This window comes from Calonectris borealis, chromosome 6 (genome assembly GCF_964195595.1).
Source record: "Calonectris borealis chromosome 6, bCalBor7.hap1.2, whole genome shotgun sequence".
Lineage (NCBI taxonomy): Eukaryota > Metazoa > Chordata > Aves > Procellariiformes > Procellariidae > Calonectris > Calonectris borealis.
The window spans coordinates 9,518,423-9,535,747 of NC_134317.1; the positions used below are offsets into that span (position 1 = coordinate 9,518,423).

The following is a 17,325-nucleotide window of genomic DNA, read 5'->3' on the forward strand; positions in this document are numbered from 1 at the left end:
AATTTATGTGTTTTGTCTTCTAAGGTTTTTTTCCCACAGAATTTTCCATTCTTTTGGTATAAGAAACCCATGATACCAGTTTGAATATAGACTTAGATGGAAAGCTGACAACTGAAATAGAAGACTTGTAAATAACGAGAAAAAACCAGTGGAAATGGGACATAGTCACATTTTAGGCAGCTCTTCAGGTTTAGATAATCATGGTGTTTCTGTAATGGAAAATTTCCATACGCAATCTGAGTAATATTTTATTTTCCTCTGACCTTGTATCATCTATGTTACGTGGTGTATTAAACTGCAGTCAGCCTCAGAACCCCTTATAACTGATAAAATACTTCAGTTTTGGCAAATTTTGTGGAGTGGTTTTGGTAGAAGGCAAAATAAACTGAGGGGGAAAAGAGCATAGCTGATGTTTTGGCTGCTGCTGGTGCCTGTGTTTCTGTTTGAGTTAGCATAAGCAAAACATTTTTTAGTGTTTTGTAGAATGTGCCACCATTTATGGTACTTAATGAAGTTTTACCCATCCTGTGATTATCAATCTAAACTAGGTATAAAAATTACTGTTGTAATCTCAGAAGACAGTGACCCATAAAAGATGTATAATTGAAAATCAGATATATAATTGAAAATGTGATCATTGTTTCTTTAAATACACATTTATGTGTTAGTGCTATCTGGCAATATCTAGATCTGCCCTTAATTTAGCTGTCATTAAATGGCTGATCAGGTACAGGTATCAGGATAGATGTGGGTCACGAAGATATTCTCCTCTGAGATGAGAGCGGCCTTATTATAATTTATTTTTCTCGTAAGAGCGAGTTTTTTGGAAACCCAGTCACAGAGGAAGGAGTCGCTGGGGAGGTAGAGCCGTACACGGTTGCTTGTGCTGTTGGAGCTGAGTGAATTTCCACTTGCTTTTCCTTATGCCTATCGGTTCCTATCTGACAAGGATTTTCAGAAGCTGTCTTCTACATCTGAGCCGCAATTAGTCGTAGCGATGATTTGTTCCATTCATGTGCCTAATTACCTGATGGAGCCTGCAAATCAACTTGGCTGCAGTCAGAGCACAAGTAATTGCACCTTCAATTTAGAGCACAAGTGGAGGACTAGCGAAGATTCGCAGCCTTAATGCATGGTCATGAAGAAAACTGCCAAGTATTGTTTGTGGGCACTTCCTGATAAAGCGGCTGTAGTTAAGGCACTGATTTGATTCTTCTCCTTTGTCCTATAACAATAGCTTGACTTGTAATATGAATCATATATTTTTCTTTTCTTTGTAGCCTTCTGTCATAGTTTAACCCCAGCTGGCAACTAAGCCCCACACAGCCGCTCGCTCACTCCCCCCTGGTGGGATGTGGGAGAGAATCAGAAGGGTAAAAGTGAGAAAACTCGTGGGTTGAGATAAAGACAGTTTAACAGGTAAAGCAAAAGCCGCGCACGCAAGCAAAGCCAAACAAGGAATTCATTCACTGCTTCCCATCGGCAAGCAGGTGTTCAGCCATCTCCAGGAAAGCAGGGCTCCATCAAGCGTAACGGTGACTTGGGAAGACAAACGCCATCACTCCGAATGTCCCCCCCTTCCTTCTTCTTCCCCCAGCTTTATGTGCTGAGCATGACGTCATATGGTATGGGATACCCCATTGCTCAGTTGGGGTCAGCTGTCCCGGCTGTGTCCCCTCCCAACTTCTTGTGCACCCCCAGCCTCCTCGCTGGTGGGGTGGGGTGAGGAGCAGAAAAGGCCTTGACTGTGTGTAAGCACTGCTCAGCAGTAATGAAAACATCCCTGTGTTATCAATGCTGTTTTCAGCACAAATCCAAAACATGGCCCCATACCAGCTGCTGTGAAGAAAATTAACTATCCCAGTCAAAACCAGCACATTCTCCACCCCTTATTCCATACCATTTACGTCAAGCTCAGGTCCCACACTACCCAATACGTCCTCATTAACCACCACTCCCCTTCCCATCCTTTGATATAATACACAGATATCATTCCCTTAGTCTATGGACCACCCCTGTGAAATGTCTATAAAATGCCCATAAAATGCCCACAAATGTCCACAAAATGTCCATTGAGTTCATTTCGTCCGTGACTTTGGCTCCATCTATTATGGTGGTCACTCAGGACAGGAGAGGTGGTGTGTTGCGTGGAGTTACTGGGCACCAAAGCCAGCTCAGGTGGGGTCACTGCTGCACTTGCACTGCTTCTTGTAAGGCTTCTCCTCCATTGGTTCAGGTGGTTCCTGCTATAGTAATTCCCATAACATGCAACTCAAATCACGGGTTACAAGAATTTAAAGGTATTTCCATTACAATCTCCACCCCTGGTCCCTTTGGGCCAGGTTATAGGGTTTAACATTGCAATGAACTCCTCCCCTTGCTGCCAGCCTGGCTAGGAACGAGAGGTTCCTGCTGTAGGAATTCCCATAACATGCAACTCAAATCCTGGGTTACAGCAATTTAAAGGTATTTCAACTACAATCTCCACCCCTGGTTCCTTTGGACCAGACCATCGGGTTTAACATTGCAATGAACTCCTCCCCTTGCCCCTGCTCTGGCTTGGACTTATCCACAGACTGCAGTCCCTTAGGGTGTACCTGCTCCAAGTGGAGCCTTACCTATGAGCACAGTCTCTCCAGAGGTATACCTTCTGCAGCATAGACTTAGAATCATAGAATCATAGAATCATTAAGGTTGGAAAAGACCTCTAAGATCATCGAGTCCAACCGTCAACCCAACACCACCATGCCCACTACACCATGTCCCTAAGCGACTCATCTACACGTCTTTTAAATACCTCCAGGGATGGTGACTCCACCACTTCCCTGGGCAGCCTGTTCCAAGGCCTGACCACTCTTACAAGTAAAGAAATTTCTCCTAATGTCCAATCTAAACCTCCCCTGGCGCAACTTGAGGCCATTTCTTCTCGTCCTATCGCTGGTTACTTGGGTGAAGAGACCAACACCCACCTCGCTACAACCTCCTTCCAGGTAGTTGTAGAGCGCGATGAGGTCTCCCCTCAGCCTCCTCTTCTCCAGACTAAACAGTCCCAGTTCCCTCAGCCGCTCCTCATAAGACTTGTGCTCCAGACCCTTCACCAGCTTCGTTGCCCTCCTCTGGACACACTCCAGCACCTCCATGTCCTTCTTGTAGTGAGGGGCCCAAAACTGAACACAGGATTCGAGGTGCGGCCTCACCAGTGCCGAGTACAGGGGCACGATCACCTCCCTGCTCCTGCTGGCCACACTATTTCTGATACAGGCCAGGATGCCATTGGCCTTCTTGGCCACCTGGGCACACTGCCGGCTCATGTTCAGCCGGCTGTCAACCAGCACTCCCAGGTCCTTTTCCTCCGGGCAGCTTTCCAGCCGCTCTGCCCCAAGCCTGTAGCGTTGCCTGGGGTTGTTGTGGCCGAAGTGCAGGACCCGGCACTTGGCCTTGTTGAACCTCATACAGTTGGCCTCGGCCCATCGATCCAGCCTGTCCAGGTCCCTCTGCAGAGCCTTCCTACCCTCGAGCAGATCAACACTCCCGCCCAACTTGGTGTCATCTGCAGACTTTCTGAGGGAGCACTCGATCCCCTCGTCCAGATCATTGGTAAAGATATTGAACAGGACCGGCCCCAGTATTGAGCCCTGGGGAACACCGCTCGTGACCGGCCGCCAACTGGATTTAACTCCGTTGACCACAACTCTCTGGGCCCGGCCGTCCAGCCAGTTTTTTACCCAGCGAAGAGTGTACCTGTCTAGGCCGTGAGCCGCGACTTATCCACAACCACAGTCGCTTTGAGGTGCACCTGTTCCAGGACGGCCTTCTCCATGGGCCACAATGCCTTCAGAGATATACCTGCTCCAGCGTGGCCTTACCCACAGAAGGCCCTTCAGAAGTATACCTGCTCCAACATGGTCTTACCCATGGCTGCAGTCCCTCCAGGGGTGTACCTGCTCTGCCGTGGGCTTGTCCACGGCCACACGCTTTGAGGTGCTCCAGCATGACCTCATGCACAGCCACTGATGCTTCAAGGTGTACCTGCTGCAGCATGGACTTATCCACAGCCACAGATGCTTTGAGGTGTACCTTCTCAAGCGTGGACTTGGGCCACAATCTCTTCAGAGATATACGTGCTGTGGCACAGACATAGCCATGGCCACAGACGCTTCGAGAGGTACCTGCTCTGGCATAGGCTTATCCATGACCACAGACGCTTCGGGGTGTCCTGCTCCCGCGTGGACTCATCCACAGGTCACAGTCCCTTCGACTCGAATTCACACTGGAGTTCCAGCCTGTCCAGTTCAGCAGCACAGAAGTAGCAGCGATGCCCCGGCCACCTGCCAGCCCAGGCACGTGGCCACTGCTGTTATCCAAGTGTTCCCGGGCACAGCACCGTGAGGGGACAAGCGGTGCAGCAGCACAGCAAGCAGCTGTAGAAAACAGCAAGAAACCCCACAGGTGTAGAATCAACAGAAAATGTGAAGAAGGAGCTTTTCCTGCAAAAGACAGATATTAACTACACCAGCACTTTTGATACCATTCCCTTTTTGTGAATTAGCTAAAAAATAATTCTTGGCAGGTTTCCACAAATTTGAAAAGGCATTTGTTAATCATTGCCACTTACCTGTGAAGAAATCCACACTTATGTTCTGTGGGTGGTTTGTTTGGTTTAGTTTGGTTTTTTCCTGTCTCTGCTCTGAAAGTGGTTTCTATTTTCTGAACATTCAAGATCACCTATGAACCCATTTTTGCATGGCATGAATCTGGAAAAATTCTCCTTTTGTACCTTATTAACTAAGTTATTTAGATTAGTTGTTCATATAGGTCTGGATTCTAACTTTAAGTAGCTCGTTTTTGAGGACAGAAAAATCTCATTGAAAAATAAGCATCTTCTGACAAGTATTTGGAAAAAGGAAATAAAGCTTGACATTTCTTAATTATTAACCTGGAGAATCATGGAGTATCCCACAAATCCATTTCCTTTAAAATCTGCAGTACATCTCTGTAAGTATATATAAGAAAGGCACAGTATTATAGCCTGTCTTGTAGCCCGACATCTTCATTTGAGTCAAATACTGTCCTCTGCCTCAGACATTTCAGTAGGAGTTGTTGAAGTGGATCTGAAGGAATTATTTGGCTCTTACATTAAAGCTCAGAGCCAAGGAGAGATTTTGAACTGAGTATCTGTTGTGAGTACTGGATCTGTGGACAGCAAATTACCTTCAGTGCATTAATGGAAAATTCAGTGACAAGGCTGTTTTGAACTTTTCATCCAATTTAGTGTAGCAGCTCTGCCAACGGCCAGGTACCCACCTCTGCCTTGGTAAGATCTTTGTCTTCTTTCTCTGGCTGTGTTTAACTGACTTCTAATTATAACTCTTCTAACTCTCAAACTGGCAAGAAGCCACAAAGAAATAGATAATATGTATTTTTAAAAACCCATCCTTGCCTTATTTGTCATGAGAATCATCTAGGAAGAAGATGTTACTCTGGAGAAAATGAAAGGTGCCATTCATTTCTTGCTCTAAGTCAAAACTCCTAGTTTCGATGGATTTCTGCCAAAATTTCTAAGATATTCAATTATATGCTCTCACCTTTATTAGTACAAATATTAAAGCATGCATCGGGTGTGTGACAATATCATTGCTTTTCATGGCCCTATCTTTTATTCTCTTGTTAAGAATATGACAGAGCCCCTAAAAATATTCTTTGTTTAGTATTGCCCAGTCTCTCTTTTAATCACAGTGCTCTTCTGTTACATTGATTTTAGAGAAATACACTAAACCTGATTTCTCTGATTTCTGTTGTTTCTGCTTGTCGTTCCCATACTATAACTGCTATGCAGGAATGTGTCTCAGAAATGGTTTTGTTCTGGCAAAGATAGCACTTGCACGGGTCAGTAAGAAATAAGCGTATTACAATATATGTAACTTTGGTTAAAAAGTAACTATACACTTCAGACGAAGCTGCAATTGCTACAGCAATTACTAATTCCATATTTGTTTTGCCTGTTCTAATCATCTACATTTTTTCCCCACAAAAATGTGGTGAAACACAAGTGGATTGTTACTTTTTGTGCAGTGCAGACATATCCTTCTTGATTTAACAAAAAGTGTAAATTAGCCACAAGAAATAACTCACCATTGCTGTTTGGTACTGCTTGAGTTAATAATACCTAACCCCCAGCCTCTAAAGGCTTTGGGCAGTGGTCACCCTTCCATAAATTGCAGTAATACAGTTTATTGCTCTTCTGTATTCTTTGTGCTGCCATGCTACACAAAGAGCTATACGTGAAGTAGGAACTCCATGTAGAGTGATAAAGTGTTTGTTTCTCTGTCATCCTCTGGTTTTTCTCTCCATCCTCCTTTATCTCTATTAACTCCACAAATTCCAGATCTAGGCACCTTCTCTGCTTAATTCTGTGTGTCCCCTATAGGCTGGAACTTCCTATTGCAGCAACAGGAGCTTTAACCAGGAGTCAGAAGGTCACAAAGGATTATTTATCCCTACAATCAAAGGTTCATTTGAGTTGTTTCTCAGAATGTCCAAGCTTTGCTGGAGCAGACCTTAATGTATCTACTCATTTCTTTGGCTTTCAAAAAAACCAGCATGTGTAAAATCTTGCCAATAGAAGCATCTTGACTCTTAATCCACTGTTTCAGAGAGACTGCAGTTTCCTGCTATACTGAGGGCAGCTATAATGTAATCTCATTGAAAGGAAATAAAGATAATGTGTGGTGCAGTCATTAAAGGTAGATGCAAGCAAGCGCTGTGAGAGGAGGGCATACATGCCTGTGGTGGGTTGATCCGTCCAGCAGCTGAGCGCACAGCCACTTGCTCCCCAGTGGGACTGGGCAGAGAATAGGAAGAGCAAAAGCAAGAAAACTCGTGGGTCCAGATGAAGCCAGTTTAAGAAGTGGAGGAAAGACAAAACAAAACAAGTATGCAAAGGCAATCACTCACCACCTCCCACAAGCAGACCCATGCCCAGCCAGTCTCTGAGCAATGGCCACGTGGAAGACACCCCCTCTTTCATCTCTACCCCTAGTTTGATTGCTGAGCATGGCATTATATGGTATGGAGTATCTCTGGCCAGTTTGTTTCAGCTGACCTGGCTGCTGTGTCACCTCCCAACTTCTGTCCTGCCCCCCCCAGCCTACCTGTTTCGGGGTTAAAAAGAAAAAAAGAGAAAGCCTTGATGCTGTGCAAGCACAGTTCAGCAATATCCAAAACGTTGGTTTGTTACCACGCTTCAAAGTTTTTCAACTGAAGCAAATGAGATTGGAATCAATACTGAGAGAAATCACATGGTTAGTTGGAAAATATGTTGATGAAACAAATCTCAAAACCTTTTAAGTGATGGACTATTTTAACTTACTCTAGTTGAGTCAAAAATAATGTTTTAAAGATCTTAATGTTTTTTTCCCACTTTATTTAATGAAGTTTGGCCTAGGCTAGGTGCTGATGGGCATGCCCATGTTGCAGAACTGTCTTAACACCTAGAGAAGAAGAGAGCGCTCTGTCCCACCAAGAGCGCTCTGTCCCACCATTCCATTTTCCTTAAATTGGTTAAGAGGTACTACATTATTGGGTGGCTCACATTTCCCCATGAAACATAACGGATAAAAGGCCTTTGAAGTGGTTTATGTAGATAGGGTTGGCCATTACGGTAAGAAGAGTTTGCAGGGAAAAAAAACCTGGATTTTTACGTTATCTGAAGTATACTGTGGAAATCAATGAATCCTGTAAAACAGCCAAGAAATTCCTGATAACTTTTTTTCTTCTAGTACTGCCTTTACTTTTTAATTGAGTGGGGTATATGTAAGGAAATGATAGTCTTTCTGTAAATGCTTTTTTATAAGCTCTGTGTGTGTGTGTGTGTGTGTGTGAAAAATGTAACGTCCTTAGTGCTGTGAGGACTTCCATTGTTTTTAGGTGAACTGTGATCTTGGTTCCACTGGGTTATTGAATATATTATCTCTATATAACATAGTATGTAGCATCCAATCTACAAATTTCCTGATCACCTGTCTGGTCTTTTTACCCTAACAGAATGCAGGAGAAAAACATATCTTTATTTCTGATGAATCATAGTATTCCTCTGCTTTAAATAAAATTCCATTTTTTGGAAAAGCGGGTAATTTAATAGTGAAGAGGTGAGTTAAGTGAACTTAACTGTGAAAAACTAAATTCCTAATCGGAGAGTGATAATGGCCAAATAATTTTGTTTGCTAGTTTTGTTCACAAATATTTACATAAAGAGATGCTGGTTTACCGTTCTCACATGATCTTGGGAAACTCATCTAACTTTCTACTACCTTACATCCCACTAAATGCAAAGATTGCAGTGTTCCCTTTCCTGGTACTGATACTCTTTGGCTTATTTATATTTTAATTTATTTATATGAATGTTGCCTTGAATAATATTTATCTGTATGTATATTCAATGATACATGTATGTATGTACATATGTATGTGCACACAAAGGCTTATTAAGGCACATTTGGATTTAAATTACTTGTTTTATTTGCAAGTAACTTGTGTAAATCTGAAAGCAAATAGAAAAATTTTGATGTAAATTTGCAAAATAACCTTTACATATTTGTTCCATATTTTGACAACTTCTGATTTACTATCACTAATCTAAAAAAATGTTTTTGTCAAATCCATTCTCAAGGACTCCTAAATGGCATAAAATTAAGCGTATGTACAAGTACCTGAACAATGAGAAACTCCAAAAGACGATTCTGGTTCTTCTAGTCTAACAGTGGTCCTACTTTAAAGTTACACTCCACTGCATAGCTCGGTGTTATACCACTAAATATAGGGGCACTGTATGCAACTTAAATTGTAAAATTATGTGGCATAAACCTGAATTTGACTTATGTGACATTACTGCAGTATAGTAACTTTTCCTGTTTTTCTAACCTTCAGTGAAGTGTAATGTTATGTTGTCAAACAGATCTGCTCATTAATGCCAAAATCAGCTATGTCAGTTTTAAAAGTCATCTGTTATGGGACCTTGCAAATATATTGAGAAATAAAAATACATTTAAAAGCTTTAATATATTGAGAAATAAAAACACATTTTAAAGCTTTTTTTTTTTAAAAAAAGCAAATCAGGCAAACTATAATTTAGTTTCTGAGTAATGAAAAGGACAAATTCTAGCAAATAACTGTTGTATCTGTAGAAAGATCTGTAGGTATGCAACAGGTACAGCCTGTATTCCTCCATTTTTGTATGTCCTTTTTAGAGATATATTATTTTACTTGATTGGGTGATTTTTCTTCAACATAACAAGAGTGGAAGAAATATGTTACTATCTTGTGACATTTCATTAAAGTTTGGATCAATCGGAATTTGTGAAAATACCTTTTTGGCCATAAATGACTGTGCGAGTATTCATATAGATTTCTTCCTTTGCATCATAGTCAACTGCAATAAAATCATGTTTGTGCCTGCTGCTTTGCCATCTTTTTCTGTCCTTGTCATTACTTGCTTTAGTAAAATACATTAAGAATTTTCTTTAATTATGGCAAACGAATTGTTGATTTCCTCTAGATGCATGGGCTCACTGAAAATGAGCCACTTGCTTTATTTCCATGTAATCTTGCAGGCAATCTTCAAGATACAGAGATAGCTTTTCATATTCAGAAAAAAATCTCATTAGCTTCAAGATGAGACTTGTGTGAGGAAGAGAAGATGTAGCACAATGTGAATATTGGAGCTTTGGTGCGATGAGGACGCGGGGAACGTAACCTGGAGTTGCACCAGGGCTAGCAGTGAGCCTCAAACCCCCAAAAGGGTGTGTGACGACTCTTGACAACTAACTGTTTGGAGATGAGATTTGCAGGGGATATTGGATGAGTGTTGCAAATAGACATATTTAATAAAGTAGCTGTTCAGTAGCTGTTCTACTTTGGAACTTGCAAAAATCCCTATAGGTGGCTATCTGTAGCTTCTACATACACAAGTACTTTTGAGTCTAAGATACTTACATCTTGCCAGTACATTGTTACTCTCCTTAATTCTCCAAGTATTTCTGCTGGACTGGAAAAAGAATACAGTATTTTTACATCCGAAACTTGTTAGAAACAAACTAAAAGACTGTGAACACAGGATGAAAAGGGACAACAACTTCGAAATATGAGTCTCAATGAAGTTGCCTCTGATGCTGCAGTAACTCTACGTGGCATTATACCTCTTCATAGAAGTGTGTTACATTCAACTCAGCTCCCAAAAGAGTTCCCTTGCCTGCTGTAGCTTCTCTCTATATCATGACTGTTTTTTATTCCAAATATAAACCAGTTTTGTCATCCATTGTTATTTTATCGAAGTCTCCCTCTGCCCCAGTACTCAACAGACCTTATGGCAGTATTTTCCATGACCTGCATTTTACATATTTTTTTTAATATTGCGCACTGTAATAGTTTGTTTTTTTCCCCTTGCTTTTCTATGCTGCAAATGTGAATATGATTGTGTTTATTAAAAAAAGTGGATGACCACAAATTTTAACTTGTGCATGTGCCATGCTGTTTTGATCAGTTGTGCTGACCCCATTTTCTCCCTGCTTTTGTATTTATTGCATGTATAAATAATGACCAAAATTTTAAACTCATCTACTGTGCTTAGACCTTGAGCAGGGATTTCGGTAGAATGCTTTGGAAGTTAAGTCTTTTACTTGTTTGTCTAGTGTAATAGCTAGCTCATGGTGTTTGAGTAAATGTTACAAGGTACACTGCAAAATGAGTTGGAAGATGTGAAATGCATTCTTAATGCTAGCCATAATACATTAAATAGTTTCCATAACTGTTTCTGATCTTTTTTGTGAGTAGAAAGAACTAAGGGTGTTGACAAAGCTGTTCCAAAATACCAAAAATTACCAAAATTCAGTTTGTGAATGGGCACTTGCAGGTCCAGGAAAAAACATCTCTGCTTAGAACAAAAATGATCAAGGCTGACAAAAAGCATAAAATGTTTTGCAAGGTTAAGAAAATACATAACCAGTGTGGGTGATTAACACTTCTCAAAATGTGCACATTTATTCTTTTAGTTTCATTTTATTGAGACAGGGGTTTTGTTTTATTTGTTTTGGATTAGGCTGGCTTTTTTTCAGTTTGGCCCTGCAAAAGGAGGGGTTTCTCTTCCCAGCGCAGGCCAGAGGAATAAAAATATGAAGACAGATTGTTTCCATATCCAAATCCCGCACCTGTTCTAAGCAGGGTAATTGCTAACAAGCTGCTTTCTTTTTAAAATGCCCGTTATCCACAGAGCTGATGGAGTCATGCATTCCTGTGAAAGTGGCATTTTACAATGACTCTGAAAAGAAGCGCCAACATTTTGGTGAGTAAAGATATTGACCGGGGAAAGTAATTGTATGACCGTAATCATTCAGACAAGCACTGGAGCAATAGGATCTTATAACATGGCGAATTGTAAAGGGAGCATGAGGGATGAAAATGATAGGTACTTATGCAAATGGATTGTAACTATCCTGTGCCACTTTGTGGATCTGTCTTTTAGTCTCTCTTGCTATCTAGGCCATGGGATTACTCAAAAACAGCTGGGAAGGAATGGATGCAATCATTTCATCACAAATTCTAAATGCTTGCTGTGGTAATTTTCCTGCAAATAGTACACTGCAAAATCAAGGCAGGTAGTATTTAATATCAGTTGCAGGACCAGCTATATAAAGAACTCTAGAAAGACTGCAGTCTTTTTATTATAAGTACCGTGGGTCTGTCTTTTAAAACACCTGGGATACAACATGAAACAGTTTGTCTTTTTATGTTTATCACCTTTTCTTCATGTTTGGGGAATGCAAATGGTAGAGTTTAATGAAGTAGATGCTGGAGGAGTCATTAAGTGATATTGTCGTGATTACATCTAAGCTACAGAGTGAGATTCATTCTTATTCCTACTGCAAAGTAAATTACATTTGCTTTTCCTACTTTAATACACTTTGCCCCTGAAATTCTTGCCAAAATAAGGGAAGGCTGTGATTCTTCTTAGAGCTTTCCTCTGTAGGCTTTGTCGTGGTGACAGTTTAAAAAAAAAAAAAAAACAACAGACAAAAGAAAGACAATGATTCATTCAAGGCTTCAGAAGATGCTATGCTGGCAGAAATTGCTACATCCCGTGGCTCCTCTAAGATCCTTCGTTTGCCCTTAGTGCCCCAAGACAAAACCGGGCAACCACCAGACGCTGCTGCAGCTCAGTGCTGGCGGGTTTTCTGTTTCAAATACCCACAGCCTGGGGGTAAACGCCGACGTGCATCTGCACACTTGTACGACCGAGCTTGTCAACCTGGTGAAGTTCACTCCAGACTGCAGAAATAATGGCAGAATCTCTGCTTTCGCATTGAGCTGTACCAAGCTGTACACAGCAGAAATAGTTAAAACTGGTAGAATTCTTGTTCTTAATTTTTATAGATAAATGCATATTTTCTATATTTGGCTCATCGCACCATTTATCAGCTAGGTCGATCGCAGCACGGGCAGGCAGTTCTATGAGGAAAAGCAGTTTAGTTAAATGCCAGCTCTCAGGGTTAGCGTGTCTCTAAAAGATTGTTCTTCATTTCTTCTCCCAAAGAGCATGCTGCATTTTAACTAACCTGCCTCTTCTGAAAAAGCCTGGCAGAGGCACTCTTTAGTCCCCAGGCTTTAGCCAGTGCCCTTCAGTGTGCCTGCTTGCACCAGGCAGTCTCCTACTGCTTCTGTCATTATTTCCATGGTAGAAATTGTATTGTGGTTTACAGAAATAGTTTTCCAAGAAATCAGGAAAGTGCTATTAAGATAATTCAAAAACCTGACTTATTAATGCAGCATGTTATGGCAATATTTTCTGACCTTTTGTTGTCTCCTTAGTTGTACATGCTTGCTAGAAAAATTATGTCTTAAAGGCTTTTTATCCTCATTGATTAACAATAAAACTGTGCAACTCAATAACCTTTAGGAAGGAAGTGGTGATTTTTTTTTCTGGTTATGCTGCTTACAAGAAAGATTGTAAGTTTATTCAGGTAAAAATATGGAAATATTTGAGGGTTTGTTTTTTTTTTTAAGGTACTGCATCTGTTAATTTTAAGTGATCCTTTTTCCCAAATCAATATCCCCAATACTACTTAAAAGGAAACAGCACTTTTAAATTATAAGCACTTGCATTTCTGTGTCAAGGGATAAAAAATATTTCTATATGAAATAAATTTAATGGAAATTAGTTTCATGTTGTTATTTCTATTGTAATAGGAACTTGGGCTATATCTTCTTGTTACATTCAGGTGTAACACATCCATTATGGAGGTAATTTTGTAGTTTTTTATTTTCAAGATGAAACATCCACATCAGACTCTGTATTTCATTCAAAAATAGACAACAACTCCTCAGAACTGCTGGATGAGGTTACATGCCATAGATCGTGAAATTCATAGCTATGTCCTGCTAGTACTTAAAAGATTTTCATGCTTGTAGCGAATCAGTTCATCATGAGTGAGTAAATTGTGTTTGGAGAGGAAGTATATATTTAGAAATCATCCCAGAAAAGGAGAGAGAAAAATGCTTCAGCATATTTGATTTATATTTGCTTTGTGTATTTTCTGGATATAGTTTTTCAGGATTTCCTTTTGAAATATCTTGTTTTGCAGTGGCAAGTGGGATTTAGCATAGAGGGATGCTGAAGGGTTGAAATGACTCATGCTCTCCTCTGACAGCCTCAATCTGTCATTCCTCTCATGTCCAGCCTCTGCAGATTTTTGTTTTAGCCTTTCTTTTGGTTACTATTGCAAAATTTTGGTGTGATCACTTAATTACACTATTTGCAACCTCTGTAATGCCATGTAATACCTGTTCTCGTAAAACCAGTCTGACAGCAAGTTATGTCTTTTCTTTTAGGGGTCTTTTCAACAGAGATTAAATGGAGACGATCATAGAACAGAAAGTTTAGGCTCTTAGGCTAGAACCTCCCTTCAGTTGCATACGTTGAGTTCAATGATGGTAGTGATTATAAGCTCATGGTAAAATGTGGTCATTAGCATTGGGCAGGAATAGGCCAAAAGCATTAGGTTCTATAACAATGGTGTACATTTTTGTGTGTGTGCAGTATAATGGATTTTTCTCTTTGTAGCTGTGTTTTAGTAAGATATTACTCAATCACAGATTACATTCAGATATATAAATTACTTAAGGATTGTTTTTGGCAACAGTGCAATTAAATGGTTTGTGAAAAAGGTACTTTAAATAATGAGAATACTTGCAATTGTATTATGCTTTGAGCAGCCATTTTCTGATTCATTAGAGTTAGATTGTAAAATCCATAACATTATAGATAGTGTTATATATAAAACACCATCTTCAAAAGTTGGTATTTTCTCAAACCACTTTAATAGAAGAGCCTATTTAGAAGATTAGATCCTTAAATCTCCATCTGCGTGTTCATTGTTGTTATGTGCCAGTTAGCAGTTAGTTATGGGGAAACTATATGATGTCAAAAGCTTCTCATTGTATGGCTCTCTATGATGTTTCCTCTTGAATGCCTCTATCTTCTTGTCATACTCAAAAATGACAGCTTCTGTCTGGCCAATGATACACAGTCTAAAAATCTATTTAACTGCCTTTTGCTTATGACCATTTTGAAAAACAGTGCAAGGCTAAAAATATTTTATTGTTGAAGAACAGCAGCTTACTCTATTTTAAAACTTTGTAGGTTATAGCCCAAGAGTTGCATTGGTTAACATCAAGAGAGTTGATTGGAGATGTCCTTGATATTAGTTGTACTATGAATTCACCTTATTATAGTAATTTTTCTAATATTTCATCAAATCTTTTTTGTTAGTGTACATTAACTTTGCAAATGTCTTACCAGAATGTTGTCACTCAATATCAAAACATCCTCATGACCTTTTAGTAACTCCTAATCTAATAATTTGGAACAACTCATAGATTTTATCAAATTATTAAAACCAAGTACTTTCTTCTTAGTCAGAGGTAAGTCCTTCTTTTTATGCCAGTCTTCAAGGTCTTCAGCTAGCTGGAAGCCCCCTTCTTTCTCACTGTGGGTACCAGTAAGCTTTGTATGCTTAATATTAGATTCATCCGTTTGATATGCTCCTTGCAAAAAATTGCAGAAGTATTTAAAATGGAGCTTTATTTTTAGAAACTGAACAATATTCATTGTTGCAGAGAAGAACCTCCTGAATAATGAGGACTTTGTACATTTTTTTAGAGGCTTTGGTACAGAAAACATTAATCACATTGTCCAGCTTCTGTCATTTTAAGTCAATCCTTTGGAACAGGGTTTCACAATTCTCTGAGGGTACTGCTGTTTTCTCACCGCCACTTGCGTGTATGAGCTGCTAGTTCTTCTGTTTCAGTTGGACTCCGCTAAGTATCATATGAATCAGACTTACATTGTTACGTTTAGAATAAGTTCCTATCTTCTAGTCTGTGCTATTAACATTAAAATGATTCTTAAAGGAAAATAATAGCTTGGATCCGAGTTTACATGCAGGACATGAAAGTTTTGTATTTCTGTGAAAAGGCTGGGAATCCTTGCAATGTCAGCATGGCCAGAGCTGTCCAGAAAGGATTGAGCCGTGCAATCCTCATACCAAATGGGATCACCAAATGGGGTGGTGAAGCCATCATGCAGGCCTTGAAGACCAACCGTCTTTAAGGCTAGTCAGGAAGTTGCCGTGGTAATTAGTGCTTAACGAGGTGGGAGTGGATCAGAAGGAGCTGAAGAAAATGAGGGAAGCAGGCAGGTTTGCAAGGGGTTGGGAAACAGGGGCAATGGGATGGGGAGAGGAGATGGAAGCCAGGAGTTCCTGCTTACACCATTTTTTCCCCCCTGCCTGTGGAAGACAGGAGTCCTGAACTTTATAATGAAAATACGGGCATCAAAGATGCATCGTTGGTTATGGTAATCAGGCTTCTCCTGCATGGCGACCTCCAGGAAAGCTGCACACAGTTCAGTCTGTGCAGAGAGGGACCGCCTGCTAATGCTGTGCTGCAGCTGTCCTCAGTAATTTCCTTCTATGTGCTATAATTGAACATCATCCGTTATCTGCCGTTCAATCAATACCAACACCAAAGAGGAGATTTGTGTAATAATAAAAAAGTACAGTTACTCTTACAGCCACCAGGAGGGAAGGACAGGCTGGCCGGCAGCCATTCACCATTAGGCCCGAGTTGGCTTCAGCTGTGGGGAGGGGAAGGCTTACGCCTGTCAGGTGAAGGAGCTGAACCCTGTGGCCTAGGTTTTAAACTGAATAGACAGACTGGCTAGTTTTCCTCTCTAACGAGGCTAAAAATCTCTAAAATGAGCAAGCTCAGCCAGACCCAGGCCAGGTAGGAGGATGGGGCCCAACGGGCGGCAGCCGTGTCAGGGCGGCGGAGGCTTTTTGCCAGGAGCTGTGGCAGGCTGAGGGCTCCTGTGAGACTTCCCCTGTGGGATTGCTTAGAGACTGCCTAGGGGAATTCCCCTTACATTTCTTGGAGAGAAACTGTCTTTTTACAGGTGGAAATGAACAGGTGAGGGGGGAAGACACTGTTGGAGATGCTGTTCTGGGTAGCGCGTGGTGTTGAGGTGGTGTACACCAGCCAAGAAGGCACAAGGATGTTGTCATTTTCTGTTGGTAAAATATCTCCATTTCTCAGTCACTTATAATTTGAAAAACAAAAATGAAATATATTATGTGAAAAAAATATTAATATGCCTGTGGAAGCTTATAAAACATAGCAGGAGGTGCCTCCCTGTGTCTTAGTCCTACCCATAAAACAAGATGGCTGAGGTGGCAGAGTCACCCCCATCCCTCTGCCCTTTCGTCTGGCAGAAAGAGGAAAGATAAAAGAATATTCTTGCTGTGTACTTGCAAGATACACAAACCAGGTTCACAGATGAAATAGGAGAGACTCCAAGTAATCTCTCACCTTTCGCGCCAGTCGCTCCCTATGCGTTCAGTGGAGAGGTGGCCTTGCAGGGTTCTGCTGATGCATGTTATGGCAGCAGGTCCCGGGGAGGGGGAGAGAGGCTTTTTTATGGTGGTGTCTTCAAGGGCAAGTGTGGGCTAAAACCCATGGTTTTTACCCCACCTGGTATTTAGTTGGAGCTTAGTGGAAGCTTGTGCAGATTGTGAAGCACTTGTGCAACATAACTCAGCTTTGTAAATCGGCTGAAGTGGGATCTTCTGAGAAGTCCCTCCCGGGTTTCTTCTCAGAGAGAGTCCTACCACAGCAATTTAATTTTGAGATAGTAAAGGCATGGGTAATTGTGGCAGAGAAACATTTATGATTGCCAGCTATAGATAGAAAGAATATTGTTTTCTGTGAGAGAACGTTAGG

General features: G+C 40.9%; 1 protein-coding gene across 1 annotated transcript in view; it reads left to right on the plus strand.

The window, feature by feature from the left end:
* The window catches only part of DPP10 (dipeptidyl peptidase like 10), a 298,673-nt gene that overhangs the window by 38,497 nt on the left and 242,851 nt on the right, over positions 1-17,325 (plus strand). The gene's annotated exons all lie outside the window — the stretch shown is intronic.